The sequence below is a fragment of the Doryrhamphus excisus genome, chromosome 1, assembly GCF_030265055.1.
Source record: "Doryrhamphus excisus isolate RoL2022-K1 chromosome 1, RoL_Dexc_1.0, whole genome shotgun sequence".
NCBI lineage: Eukaryota > Metazoa > Chordata > Actinopteri > Syngnathiformes > Syngnathidae > Doryrhamphus > Doryrhamphus excisus.
In genome coordinates, this window is record NC_080466.1 from 6944788 (window position 1) to 6958918 (window position 14131).

Sequence of the window (14131 nt, forward strand, 5' to 3'; positions counted from 1 at the left end):
GCCTTTTAACAGGCCCATACACACATCACATAAAGAAGGCTGTGTGTCATATAATGGAAAAATGCTGTTGTTACTCTTCAATCTGCCGTATGATCTATATTATGACTGTGGAGCAATATCATGGCAACTGTGGGCATAAAAAGGAATACCGTAATTTGGACAATAAATTGAAAATAATAATTCATTCATTTGTTTGTGTTTATCCTCACGAGGGTCAGGGGTATGCTGGAGCCTATCCCAGCTGTCTTCGGGCGAGAGGCGGCATACACACTGGACTGGTTGCCAGCCAATCACAGGGCACATATAGACAAACAACCATTCACACTCACATTCATACCTATGGAAAATTTGGAGTCACCAATTAACCTAGCATGTTTTTGGAATGTGGGAGGAAACCGGAGTACCCGGAGAAAACCCACGCATGCACGGGGAGAACATGCAAACTCCACACAGAGATGGCCGAGGGTGAGCTTGAACTCGGGTCTCCTAGATGTGAGGAGATGAGGTCTGCGCACTAACCACTCGTCCGCCGTGCAGCCCGAAAATAATAAGAATTTTATTTTTGTAAAGTTATGATGTATTAATCATAGCATTACAACTTAATTAATGTAAATGGCAAACTTTGATGTTACTCCGCTCGGGCATCTCTGTGTGGAGTTTGCATGTTCTCCCTGTGCGTGCGTGGGTTTTTTCATGTACTCCGGTTTCCTCCCATATTCCAAAAACATGTTGGGGGCACTCAGATTAGTATGTCCCGGACACAGCCTAAGCTGTCAACAGCCCTGGATGTATGCACACTGTAAACCTTGCAATTCAACATGATGTGTGACTATTTTTACATCAAAGTTCAACAGCTGCTGCCTTACATTAGATCAAACTTACTTAAGATTTGTCAGATAAAAACACTTATGAGTTCTATCAAAACATGTCATAGTAGAGGCTAATTGGAAACTACTTGCTGGTGTGCCACTCTCAGCATCACAGGAACATACTGTAACTACACAAATTCACATTATAGTAGTAGCAGCTAAAATTAGCATCACTTGTGGAGGGTTAACAAGTACTAAGTAAACAAATGGGATAGTTATGGTTAAAGTATACACAAAATATTCAGCGAATGGATGCACATGGAAGTAGGGGTCAAGCGTTTTATCACTATTAATCATGAACCAGCGGTGGTTGAGGCAAGTTTGTGGGTGTAGAATGCAAGTGGGAGGCGCTGCAGCTGTAACTATGATGCTGACATTAATTCAAATGTCATGGCTTTAATGGGCTTCTGCTCTGCACCCTCCTCATAAGTCACTCGTTGAACTTTCAAGGTGACACAGCAAGGTTTGTCTGGGACTTGGGTTCTTTTATATATACAGTATATTGTCCGTTGTTAAATTGTTTATATTTAGCGGTTTACCTACATTAAAATGTCATATCAATTTCCGCATTGGCGTGCGTATATTCTTTATTGTATTCAGTTTATCTTTTCAGTGATACTTAAGGTTAGTAGCAAAACATTGCTATTACTAGTTAACCACAAACAACTCATTTGCATTTATTTGTTACGTTTCACATACTACATTGAACGATGGCGTCCTTCAGACAGCTGGAGGATATGCTGCATCCGTTCCTTTGAGATTAAAAAAAAACACACATGACTTGTTGAGTTACATTTTATTTCACGACCACAAGCTTTGGATATGTAACAAAAGATGTCAAATACAACAGCTTTTCACTTAAATGTAAACTTGTCTTGTGGTATTTCTTTCATTTTAGTGGGTTAGGCACAAAGACACTACAGTCATGTATTTCCATTAATAGACATTTAGGTCATAATGTTGGTGTAGGGTTTCCAAATCATATATAACGTAATTGAGAACATTTTCCATTATTCACCTTAAGAGCCAGAGGTATTTCATTTAGCCACCTTCAATTTGCTTAATGCGGTCGCAGGCAGTATCACGAACAATAAAGTGACAAGTCAATTAAAAAGTCACTTGTACAACTGTGTGTGTGTGTGTGTGTGTGTGTGTGTGTGTGTGTGTGTGTGTGTGTGTGTGTGTGTGTGTGTGTGTGTGATGCAGGGTTTAGTAGACACCAATCAAGTGTAGTGTAGTGACAGGAAATGTCAGGAGATAGCAGAGTTCATGCATGACTACAGCCACTGACAACTGATAAATTAGTTGCTTGATGCTATGTGTGGTATTCCCCCAGGGAGTGTGTAAAATTGGCTTTGTGTATTTGCGTGTGTGTGTTTCAAATCCCGTGATTTATCACATATACAGATACAGTAAAAGCAAAAGCCTTTAAATGGACCCTGCATATGAATAAAGATTCATCTGTGAGCCGCTTGATTATGTGATTGAGAGCCGCTAGGAAGCGTAGATTTATGCTGTCGGGATTGTGAATCGACAGAAGAAGCACCGTTTGATGAACGGGATGCATTTAGTGGAGGTCTATATGGTGAACACAGCTGTGCCTTGCAGCTTGGCGCCTGCGGTGCATTGTGGGTGCTCCCACACGAGGGCCATCAAATATAGCTCTACATCCCATTTCAGTCAGTGAAGTTATCTTGATAGCAAGACCCTTATCTCTAATGTGCTGAGTTATTATCTTTTGAGTGTCTCTGTGTGTGTGTGTGTGTATTTGATTGGAACCGTGTACAGCTCTAGTATGTGTGCACACTAGGGAGACCGCTGTGTTTATATATGTGTATGTGTAGATCTGTGATGCCTCTACAAAGATGATAATACAACAAGGTATTCATTGCACAGTGTGTGGTAGGACCTTCCATACCACTGCAATCAACACTGCATGGAACTGTCATGCAAACACAAATAACACAGTTATGAGAGCTGTCACTAAGCTTCCAGACTTTATGTTTCTTGTTATATAACAAACCAGGATCAACGGTGTGCAGCAATATCTATAAAGTCTTTATTGTTTTATTAGCACAACACCCTTAACAACAGCTTCTACTTCCAATTCTCCCCTAGAGCGATAAGGTAATGTAGTGCATGTCGACATTTACTAACACAGACTGGGTGAGAGTCGCCACTGACTAATTTGGGACAAATGAGGATCCAGAAGCTAGTGGCACACATTGTTGTCATCAATGGAAAGGCTTTGTGTATCTGGGAGGAGGACATTGCTCCAAGAGATTGCATCACAATGAACGAAGAATTATCAGTGCTAACAAACCCTGCAGTGAGAGAAACTTTTTTTTTCTGATATTTGTGAATCCGAAATAGGTGATATAGGTGAATCCCATTATGTGAATTATTAGTTGTTTATTTTTAGCAGTTTTTCACTATCTACAATGCACAGGAAAGGGAAAGATGTGTGTTATTGTCGAACATAAGGATTGTGGATGATGGGCAAATTTAATTTTTTTTATTTAAATGACATTTTAACATACTTAGCTTTCATACAGGCTGCACCGCAAGGAGACCCGAGTTCGATTCCACCCTTGTGCATGCGTGGGTTTTCTCCGGGTTTCCACCCACATTCCAAAAACATAAAAAGGAACGAATTAACTTCCATACAGCACAGTGTACAAGTGGTTAGCCACACAGCCAGGAGACCTGGGTTCGATTCCCCCTTGGGCATCTCTGTATGGAGTTTGCATGTTCTCCCCATGTATGCGTGGGTTTTCTCCGGGGACTCCGGATTCCTCCCACATTCCAAAAACATGCTAGGTTAATTGGCGACTCCAAATTGTCCATAGGTATGAATGTGAGTGTGAATGGTTGTTTGTCTATATGTGCCCTGTGATTGGCTCGCGACCAGTGCAGGGTGTACCCCGCCTCTCGCCCGAAGACAGCTGGGATAGGCTCCATTATACCCCCGACCCTCTTGAGGATAAACACAAAAAAATGAATAAACTTTCATACAAGTGTAAAAAGAAGTTAAGCATTGTTAATAGTAAGAACCGTGATGAAGATGACTCACATTTAATCACATGAAGAAGTTAAAACCTTAAACAATAAGTGTCATCATTTATGATGACACTGGGGTCATATTGGTTTGAAAGTGACTCGATTTTTTTCTCATGTTGTTATTCTCTTAACACTCCTTGATGAGGCTGCTCCTTTTGGAAAATGTCACTATAAGAGCTAGAAGAAAACAAAGCAAAGGCACATGCGTTGTTAATTATTTGATGATAGGCTTGTGTGGCATCCCCCGCAGTGGTGCTTCAAACTCTAAGAAAAGTACTTGCTCAGGCTTAAAAAAAAATGTAGCTTGAAGGTGAATGCTTCTATAACACTGTCCTCCCAAGCCTTTTCCCTTTAAAGACACATTGATGCTATTCAAGTGTGTTGTCCTTATGCACAAACTGCTGCGTCTGCACCCCATAGAGCCGCATAGGAGACAAAAATGTACAGAATCATTCAATTACATCCACCCCATCTTATCCACCGAGACATATTTTATTCACTGTTAAGAAAGCTGACATAAGCATTAGCTTTTGCATAAGCTAGCATGGTAATTGAATTTCTGTTACTCTTCAGTGTGGATGCAGTGATGGACACAGGCTTCGTTTTGATCATCGCTACAATGAATGGAACCTATATGAAAGTAGATGTAAATTGAAGCGATCATTGCAAAATTCTGCATCAAGCATCACTTTTTGAGGTTTCCTTTTTTCTGTGGTCAAGATGATGGCCAAAATAATTATCATTTCTATTACTGTTAATGGCTTCTATTCACAATTTGCTGATAACACCTTCCCCCGCTCTGTGTTTACAATCTTTCCTCTTGCGTTGGGGCTTTCCAGCCTGTCAGTGTGTGTGTAGTGTCCCCAACCTGAGGTTGTGTTATCTTGCAGCCAATGAGCAGGAGAGTTTCTGCAACAAAAGCGCGTTTATGCTCCTCCATCTCATTTACATCGCACTAATGGGAATCTGCTGCACCACTGATTATATTTGGTGTTCAAGGTCAGCACACTCAGATTAGTCAGTGCGTGCATGTGTGTGTCTCTTTGGATGTTGTCTCATGCACCAACATTGTTTTGTTTAAAATTCCATCTTCCATTTAGCCCTTATGCAAACAGGCCCGTTAAGACGCTCACCAAAACGTTGTGCATGCAAGCGTTTGTGGTTTAAATTTAGCTCCCTCCAACTGTTGTTAATTATCCTCAGTGCCTTGAAAATGATTTGCTGTCATTCATTCGATATAATTGCCCACAAAACTGCCCTGCCATGATAACATATATTACAGTAGAAATGTGCTGTTTTGGCTTCCAGATGACTGTAAAGATAAGTCATCCATCACATTTCAAACTGAAGTCGCACACATTTCTTGTTTGCCTAATAAATAGACATAAACCAAGCCAAGTCATGACATCGCATTGTAAATTACAATTTAAAATCTCTTTTAAATGCTGAGCGTCAAGGGAATTTGAATGAACTTAAAGGGACAGTATGCAGCAGATTCTTCCAGCCAACATTTGAATGTACAAATAGCATTATAATCTCCCTCTTTCTGCTTTGACCACCTAAAACTCATGCACATTCTTTATAGCGATGTAGCTAAGTTTAGCTACTAATGAAAGCTACCATTAACTGTACGGTAATGCCTCATTTATAGGGATTAATTGGTTCCAGACCTGACCTTCTTTATAGATGCGTATGACGTCACTTCCTGGATGCTTTGCATTTTTGTGGTAATATGAACAAGAAAAAATTTAATTTTAACAAAAAATCTGAACTGGGCATCATACACGGGAGTGTGTCCCGCTCGAGCATGAATGTTAGGTTAATTGGTGACTCCAAATTGTCCATAGGTATGAATTTGAGTTTGTCACAATGCATTTTAATCACTTTATTAACAACCAGAATGCTACATGCATTCTGCTACAGTGACCATCCACACAGGGGTTGCTGTCTGCCACAACTCACACCAGTCATTCACGCTCTCCACAAACTAACAAACTCTCCAGCTAGTTTCCCAGTACCTGCCCTATAAAGACACACATAAGTCACAGATATACACTATATACAGTATCACATCTTTATGGTTGAAAATGTGCAATATGTATGTATACTTTATGTATACTATACAATATGTATACTTTTTTTGTTTCAATCAGCCATAGCCTACCACTAAACAGTGCTACTTTATCAAATAATTTATTTAGAAAAAAACATGATAGAGTCGAAATTGAAACTGTGCAGTGGCAAGGAACCATGGTATAGCCTATTATAACCACACAACGACTCTTATTGTCCGTCACTTCTCTGAGACTCCTTTTGTGTGTTGTAATACACCACATACTTATGTGAATACCAGAAAACGGTGAGTGACAGCCATGAACGGTAGCTATTTTATATGGGTTGAACGAAAGTAATTTTAATTGTGGGAAAAAAATGTATATATATTTTGGATGATCTATTCTTTTAGACCACTATTGGTAACACGCTAGCGGTTGGTGGTTCTTACATTCTTACATTTGTAAAAATGTAGTTTTGTGTGTCTGTAGCTTTAATGCTAATGAGATGTGAGCGGTGTCCACACTCTTCTTAGAGTGTGTTTCTGTCTCCAAGAAGTGCTCAAGTGCACTTTATCCACTTTTTACATAATCACTGTTACTTTGCACTTGACCGTGTAATTGATTTAATATGTGTAGCTTAAAGTGGTGTGTATATACGTATACTTTTTCTTCATAAAGTCACCCAAAATCAACAGTTTGAGAGATATTAGATGTAAGGATGTGCATAATAATTAGTCTTGAAGAACTCACTCAACCTGCACTATTTGGATGCAACCAGCAGAGGTGCTGTTGATTCAATCACAATTCAAGTTGCTAATGCATGATGTCAGCTATGGGAATTTAAGACCTTTATAGTGACATAATGCCTCTGAGGGGCATTCTTTTGCTCCATACACCATTGTCAGTGGTGTTCCTGTCTACTTCTTCCACAGCCTGTTGATCCATTTGATCACTACCGCCACCTACCTGGAAGCTTATGTATCATTCAAACATGAATACCATGCAGGTAAACAAAAAAGGATAAAGCTTGAGGATTTAGAGCCTTAAAATAGACTGTAAATATGATTTAACAGTGACATTGACTGCAGATACATCAGTTAGTAGTCATCACATGCACTGATGGCTCTCCTGATAAACCCTCATTTCTAGCCACTCCAATTCAGGACCGGTTTGTGTACACTCTCTGTCTGAGCTGCACATTATACAACCTTTCTTCCAAAAAGGGCATTGTGAACTATGTGTGCAATGTGCTTTAACTTTGCTGCACTTGCAGCCACCACACCAGCAATATGGCATCTGCCTTTACTGAGTCCTGTCCACACTGGGCAGAAAATTATTGGAGCGAGAGAGACTGTGCAAGAGAGAGAGAGAGAAAGAGAGAAAGGGTGGGAGGAGGTAGCAAGCAAGGGAGGGAGGGAAAAAGCGCACGGTGCTGGATCATTTGGGCAGAGCGGCTGCAGCCACGGTGGATGTTAACACAAGACAGGCGACGGACGGAGAGAGCTTCAGTCTGCTCGTATTGACTTTTCCGTAGACAGGATGCTGATATGGTGAGTCTGCTCGCCCTTTATCTGTGTGTATTTTAGCATCAACTTCTCATGATAACATGTGAAAGCACCTGAACGCATCGTCTCCCATCCAATCACTCGTGCGTCCCAGACCTCTGATGACTGACACTTCAGCCTTCCTCTTTAGGTTGTTTTGAGCCTCCGTGCTGGCTTTGACTGACGGAATAATGATCATATATGTAATTAGATTTCAGTTATCTCACTGTACCTCTTTTAGGAGTTTGCTTGTGTGGTAGCTTCCTGGTGTGTGTGTGTGTGTGAGAGAGGATGGTGTTCTTTAGATCTTGTGGTGTAAAAGCAACAGTAGCTTACAGACCATTATTGTTGCATGTTATTTTGCACCCATGTCCACCAATTGACTGTCATGCTGCAGCTCCTGTCGCTGCAGGGCGACTCTATAAATGAGCTTTTGTAGCCTGGTGCTTATGATGACAGATTAAGGCTTGTTTTTTTTGCTTGGTGCCTGTCTGGTGTATTGGTAACCCTTTTCAGAGGGCTTTCCCAAGCACCCCCAGCTTTTAATGGGAATTTTGTGATTGGTGCACATAAAAAAAACACATATTTATTCTAATTTTAATCCATCTGTGAATGTATGTAAAATTGCACGACTCAAGAGGACACAGTGGATTACTGGGGAGTATTTCCCTCCGCCAACCTCTTTCCAATCAAATTAGAACACCCTGATTACAGTTGATGAGGCACATCATGCAAATATTATCAGATTACATGATCTCACCCGCACCTATGAAGTATGCTTGGCCTGACATTTACATACACTTATTTACATTTCTTTTCTTGCCAACAGAAAGTGGTTGTAATGTTCTGAAGTTGTGTGAGTGTTAATGTGTGTATGTGTGTTTAACGGTCGTCAGCAGTCTCTCACAAACATTATGGCAACATTACAGCCCTCGCTGGCTGGCAATCAGTCATGCAAGTACTTTGTAGCAATTAGACTCAACTATGTGTGGCAGATGTGTGCGAGCACATATACATATCCAGTATATATGTGTATATATATATATATATATATATATATATATATATATATATATATATATATGTGTGTGTGTGTGTGTGTGTATATATATAGGTGTGTAATGCACTATAAACAAAGAAATGAATGTGTTTGTTTGATGTTTATGCAAATCATTTCACAGTTAAATAACTTTATGATCCTGTTTAAGACATCAACACACACATTGACAGTCGTATCTGTTTTGGCTGCAGAGTAGAATGTATTGGGAACATATTGTACAGAACTCTAAAACATTTTAATGGTACACTGGCTGGCAATAAGCAAAATTGCATCGGCTTTATTGCTATGGCAACCATCAATATATATTATAGGTCTCTAATAGGGTTTGCAAAACTAGAATTTGACCATTTTTATACATTTTGTAATTTGAGTTTAAAAAACTTTTCAATTTGAAAAATTTGGGAAAGCCGGAAGCCCAGAGATGACCAATGTGATTTGAGATTTGAATATTATTGAATATAATATACATAAGTAGATAAAATAAGTTATTTAATACATAAATAGGACTCATACTCATGTGTGTTTCTATGAATGTGATCCCTTGGAGAACTGAGTGACGGGTGATCAGAGTTGACTTTTAGCTTGCCGTGGGTTAGGACCGCAACACTAGCCCTTGTTTTTATGTTTTGTTATATATTGTAATATATATATATATATATATATATATATATATATATTGTTAATTCAAACCTGCAATAAAAGCCTGTTGTTTCTGCAACCATTGTAGAATACTACATATCATTCACAGCATCTTTGAATGCGTCTGCTGAATACCTTATATTTGTACTTTACTTCATTTAGCCATTTCATGCTTAAAATTAATTGGAAAAATAAAATATATATGAAATATAGGCCTTATTCAACCACAAAACATTAATTATTAATTATTAATCATAAAATAATTCAGAAAAAGTAATGAATTTCAATCCACCAACTGGAGAGGTATGACTGTACATGTAAAAAGTGGACAAAGTGCACAATAGCCCTTCTTGGAGCCACACTCAATGTCGGAGATAGGAATGGTCAAACACAGCTCATTAGCATTAAAGCTACAGACAGTTAAAATGGTTTTAAACTACATTTAAAATTTGAACAACGCTTCTAATACACAATGGTGGTACCTCTGAGATTGATATAAAATTGTTAGAAAATAGAATAGTATGAGAGGTTCGAAAGTAAATGACACAATATATACAAGGGGAGTCCCACTTATTCCATACTTTTTTGCAATAATATTTTTTTTCTCCATTTTTCCATTTGTCTTGGTGAAATTATAGTGTATGTTTATGGAACAATAAATGATTGAATTGAAGGAATCCTGTGTGTAAGAAGTCAGTGTGTTGGCTTGTAAAAGTGTTACATTGCCATAGATGGACTTGGCTCCTTAAGCAAGTGGACTACAACCTGTTTTATGAGCCCTGCCAGCCATTCCTGGGTCAAAAGGTGCTTTGTCATATGCTAGTCTGTGACAAGTCCTTTACCCCAGCTGATCTTTAGCTGCTTTTCTGCGTGTATGCGTGTGTGTGTGTATGTGTGTGCACACACGTGCGTGCCACTGCAGCTGTTCCTCCTTTCAGAGAGATTAAGTTTCACAAGATGTGATGGATGCCAGTGTCTGCAGAGCCAGCTGTGTGTGTGTGTGTGTGTCAGCGCATTTCTACATTTTTCTGCGCCGCACACGTATGTATATATATATATATATATATATATATGTAGTAAGCGTTGTGTCACTGCACAACTCAGGGCTGGGTCAGGTTAGGAGTGGTGACACTGAGGTCACGGCTGTTATGAGTCGGCCTGGTAATTATAGTGATGGTCACTTGGGTTCCCACAGACCAGACCGACACAGTCTAAAGCGAGCAGGCCAACAAGATTCTGCCTGAAACAAACAAAGACGCCAGCCAAGAAGGGATGACAGACTGGAACTCATTTAATCTTAGTCCTGAACAGCAATGCCAAATATTAGAGCCTTAAAATATGAGTCATTCATAATTTGGATGCAAATCATTCCCTTAACTTAAAGTAGTGTATTGACCAGTATGGCATGTTTGGATTTGAGTACAGGAAATGTTCAAAATAACATTGCTAACTGTCATACAAAGGTAAAAAAAGATAACATTGTTTTATTATGAAGTTGTTAAAGTCATGTGGACTGGTGTGGCTTGTTCCAGTAACTGGAGAGTTTACCGGTTTGAATCCTTTCAAACCCGTATTGCCCACACATGGATATTTCACTAACCAAGATGCGGACCTACAACCCAGTCCAGCCCACTGCTCCTCAGGAGGGTTAAACACAGAGACAAATGCCCCTGTACATAGTAGGTGGGACCAATGAAAATCTTTTGTGGTATAGTGGTTAAGTGGATAAATCGGAACTCAATGCCAGCATTGTACTGAGCAGCATAATGCCGCCTGAATGCCGTCAGACATGTTGGTCTTCTTTAGACCACAAACCATCTGAATCTGAACCAACAGCAAGTAGTGCATCCATGCATATTCTTAATCATCATGTAAGTTTAAAAATAAGTTCAAAAGTAATAAAAATAATAAAATGTTCAGTCTACACTTTAATGATGCATGATGGAAGTCATATTTTAATTGTGTTCAGCCTTAAGAGGCTCTACGGCAGGGGTCTCAAACTCAATTTACCTGGGGGCCACTGGAGCTAGGGTCTGGGCAAGGCTGGGCCACATCAGGTTTTCCAAAAAAAAACCCAAACGCATTTATTAAAAACAGAAAAATATACAAACTTTTTCCGTGCTTTGGTTCCGATTTTCTACAATAAAAGCTCTGATAAAACATTCCACTGTTCTCAAATATCTTAATTTTTATTTTTCTGCACAAAATAAGATGAAAAATAAATAAACAAATCAAGAATAAAGAAAATCCATCAATCAGTAATAAATAAATATAATAATAATAATAAAACGGCAAATAATAACTTAAGAAACCACATATAGTTGGTGGGTAGACAAATTATTTTTTTCAGATTAAAATGAACAAAGCATTATTAGAGCCCTGTAGACATGACAAAACACGACTATAGTCACATTTATACATTTTTTATTTACAACATATTGCGCAACTGCAGGGTCTTGAGACACATGCTAACTCGCAAACTAGAGAGCTTGCGACCTAAACGGTAGCCTTCAAGTTATTTCCTTTAAACTTAAATAGCCAAAAACTTACCACTTCCACACGGATAGGGAGGATAACTATTAACAGTTATTTAACCTTTAACATGAACATTAATCAAACGTAATAATTTTTTCTGGGTATATGATACCATACAGCATCCATATCAAACTTGCGTGGGCCGCACTAACATTAAACTTTCATATCAAGGCGGGGGCCTCAAACTAGTGTCCTGCGGGCCGCATTTGGCCTGCGGGCCGCGTGTTTGAGACCCCTGCTCTACGGCAAGAAGAACATTTAAGTATTGAAACAACAGTAAAAGACAGAGATGTAATTTTCAAGAAAACCCAGTGCCAAAGCTGCTAGCCAAAAGCCCCCAAAAAACCGAGGGATTAAATCACAAAGACATGAATGGCGGCCAAGACAAGTGAAGAGCATTAATATTCTGTTTCCTCAAAAATTGCAGTCAATATAGGATGACAGTCTTATCTGTGGGTCTATAGACTAAAGAACCCTGTGTCAGCAATTTTACAGACGTTGTGCTGTAAATTGCACCCTTGGGTTGGAACAATGATTAAAGATTAGATTAAGAAGATGCAGCATCAGAGCCATGTCCTCACAGGACATTTAGTAGGATTTTGCATAAAATAAGTAGTGCACAGGCATATTATTGGTTAACTTTGTTCTTTTCAATTCGTGAAAGTTATTCAAGTAATCAGTCATAGTTGCATTTTGAGCAGGGCAGTGATGCTCATTTTGCAGGAAAATAGTTCAGAATAAATTGACCCGTCTCCTCTTTTTCAACATTTTTGGAAATCCATTGATTTATGATAGCAATTGTCCTTTGTTTCTCGACAGTTGTTTATTATTCTGCTTCATTGATCATCCATCCACCCATTCTTTATGCCACTTATTCTCACTAGTGTCGTGGAGTATGCTGGAGCCTATCATTGGGCGAGAGGTGGGGTGCACCCGGGACTTGTCGCCAAACAATCCACCCCCACATTCATACCTATGGACAATTTGGAGTTGCAAATTAACCTAATAAGCAAGTTTTTGGAATGTGGGAGAAAACCTACGCACGCACGGGGAGAACATGCAAACTCCACACAGAGATGCCCAAGCGGAGATTTGAACCCAGGTCTTCCTGATCGCCTGACTGTGTGGCCAACATGCTAACCAGTCGGCCATTATCATCATTATGTGTTTTTATCTATAACAAGACTAAAACGCAGTTTTACATTCAGCTCGATATACAGTCGCCCCCCGACAAATCATGGTTTGAATTTTGCTATCACTTTTTTTTTTTAATTAATAAATCCTGTTTTGTGGTTGAATACGGTTGTATTATTAGTGTAACATAAAATGCATTTAAACCATTTGTCCATATATATTTTACCAAAGCATTATCAAGCTTAAAAATGTATATGTGCCATGCAATTGGCTGGCGACCAGTCCAGGGTGTACCCCGCCTCTCGCCCGAAGTCAGCTGGGATAGGCTCCAGCATACCCCCACAACCTTACTGAGGATAAGCGGTATAGAAAATGGGATGGAAGCATGAAAATGAACTAAAATACCAATGAGGCATTCCAGAAAATGATGCTACGTAGTATTCTGCTCAGGTCACTAAGTGTCAAGTAAAGTTCCCATAATATTTGATGCGGAAAACAAGCATTAGACTTGACAACAGGCTTTTATTGCAGGTTTATCTCAAACCAATCAAATAATAAATGTCATAATAATAACTTAATAACATAGACTACTTTTGCAGCCATAATCAACTTCAAACCAAATCTAAACTCTGAACCCATGACATCACTTCCTGTTCTCTGTACGTCCGGAACACATTTATTGCAAAACACAACAACCACGAGTCTTATTTATGCCTTAAATGGCTTATTTTGTCTGATTATGTCTGCTTCATTGGGTAATGTGTGTGTAAAGGTGTTATTACATATCGAGGGGGCTATCATAATGTTCAAACACATATTTAGTATATGGTAATCAGGTTTTCTATGATCTAACTAAAAATATTTGATTTATAAATAAGGAATTCGACTTGCTGGAAATTCATTTATCATGGTCAATTTCCTACTAAATCCTGGCGAGAACACGTTCATCTTCAAACATGTTTTTCGATGGCTTTAATGTAGTCAAAAAGGCGCAACATTTCCTCTTATTTGATGTCATTAGTTTTTGCAGGTGTACCTAATGAAGTGTCTGGCGAGTGTAGTCAAAAGACGGCGAGAAATGCAGCTGTGTCACCACTAAGCACCCCTCCAGAGCAGATTAAAGCGTACAGTGGCAAAGAGGGGTGAGGAATAGAAGAAGAGGAACGAAGGAGAAAATAAGACTTTGTGGTCTGGCGCCAGTTTGCTATGTAAAACCATGATGCGTGCCGGAGGGAT

At 39.2% G+C, this 14131-nt stretch overlaps 1 protein-coding gene across 14 annotated transcripts in view; it reads left to right on the forward strand.

The window, feature by feature from the left end:
• LOC131137438 (receptor-type tyrosine-protein phosphatase delta-like) overlaps positions 1-14131 on the forward strand; it is a 126649-nt gene that overhangs the window by 13344 nt on the left and 99174 nt on the right. For 13 of the 14 annotated variants that reach the window (XM_058085427.1, XM_058085448.1, XM_058085475.1 and 10 more), the window contains exon 1: positions 7419-7533. The exons of the other annotated variant lie outside the window; for it this stretch is intronic. The gene's annotated coding sequence lies outside the window, so the exon portion shown is untranslated. Of the gene's footprint in view, positions 1-7418; positions 7534-14131 lie in introns of those variants that run through there. 14 annotated transcript variants of the gene reach the window in all.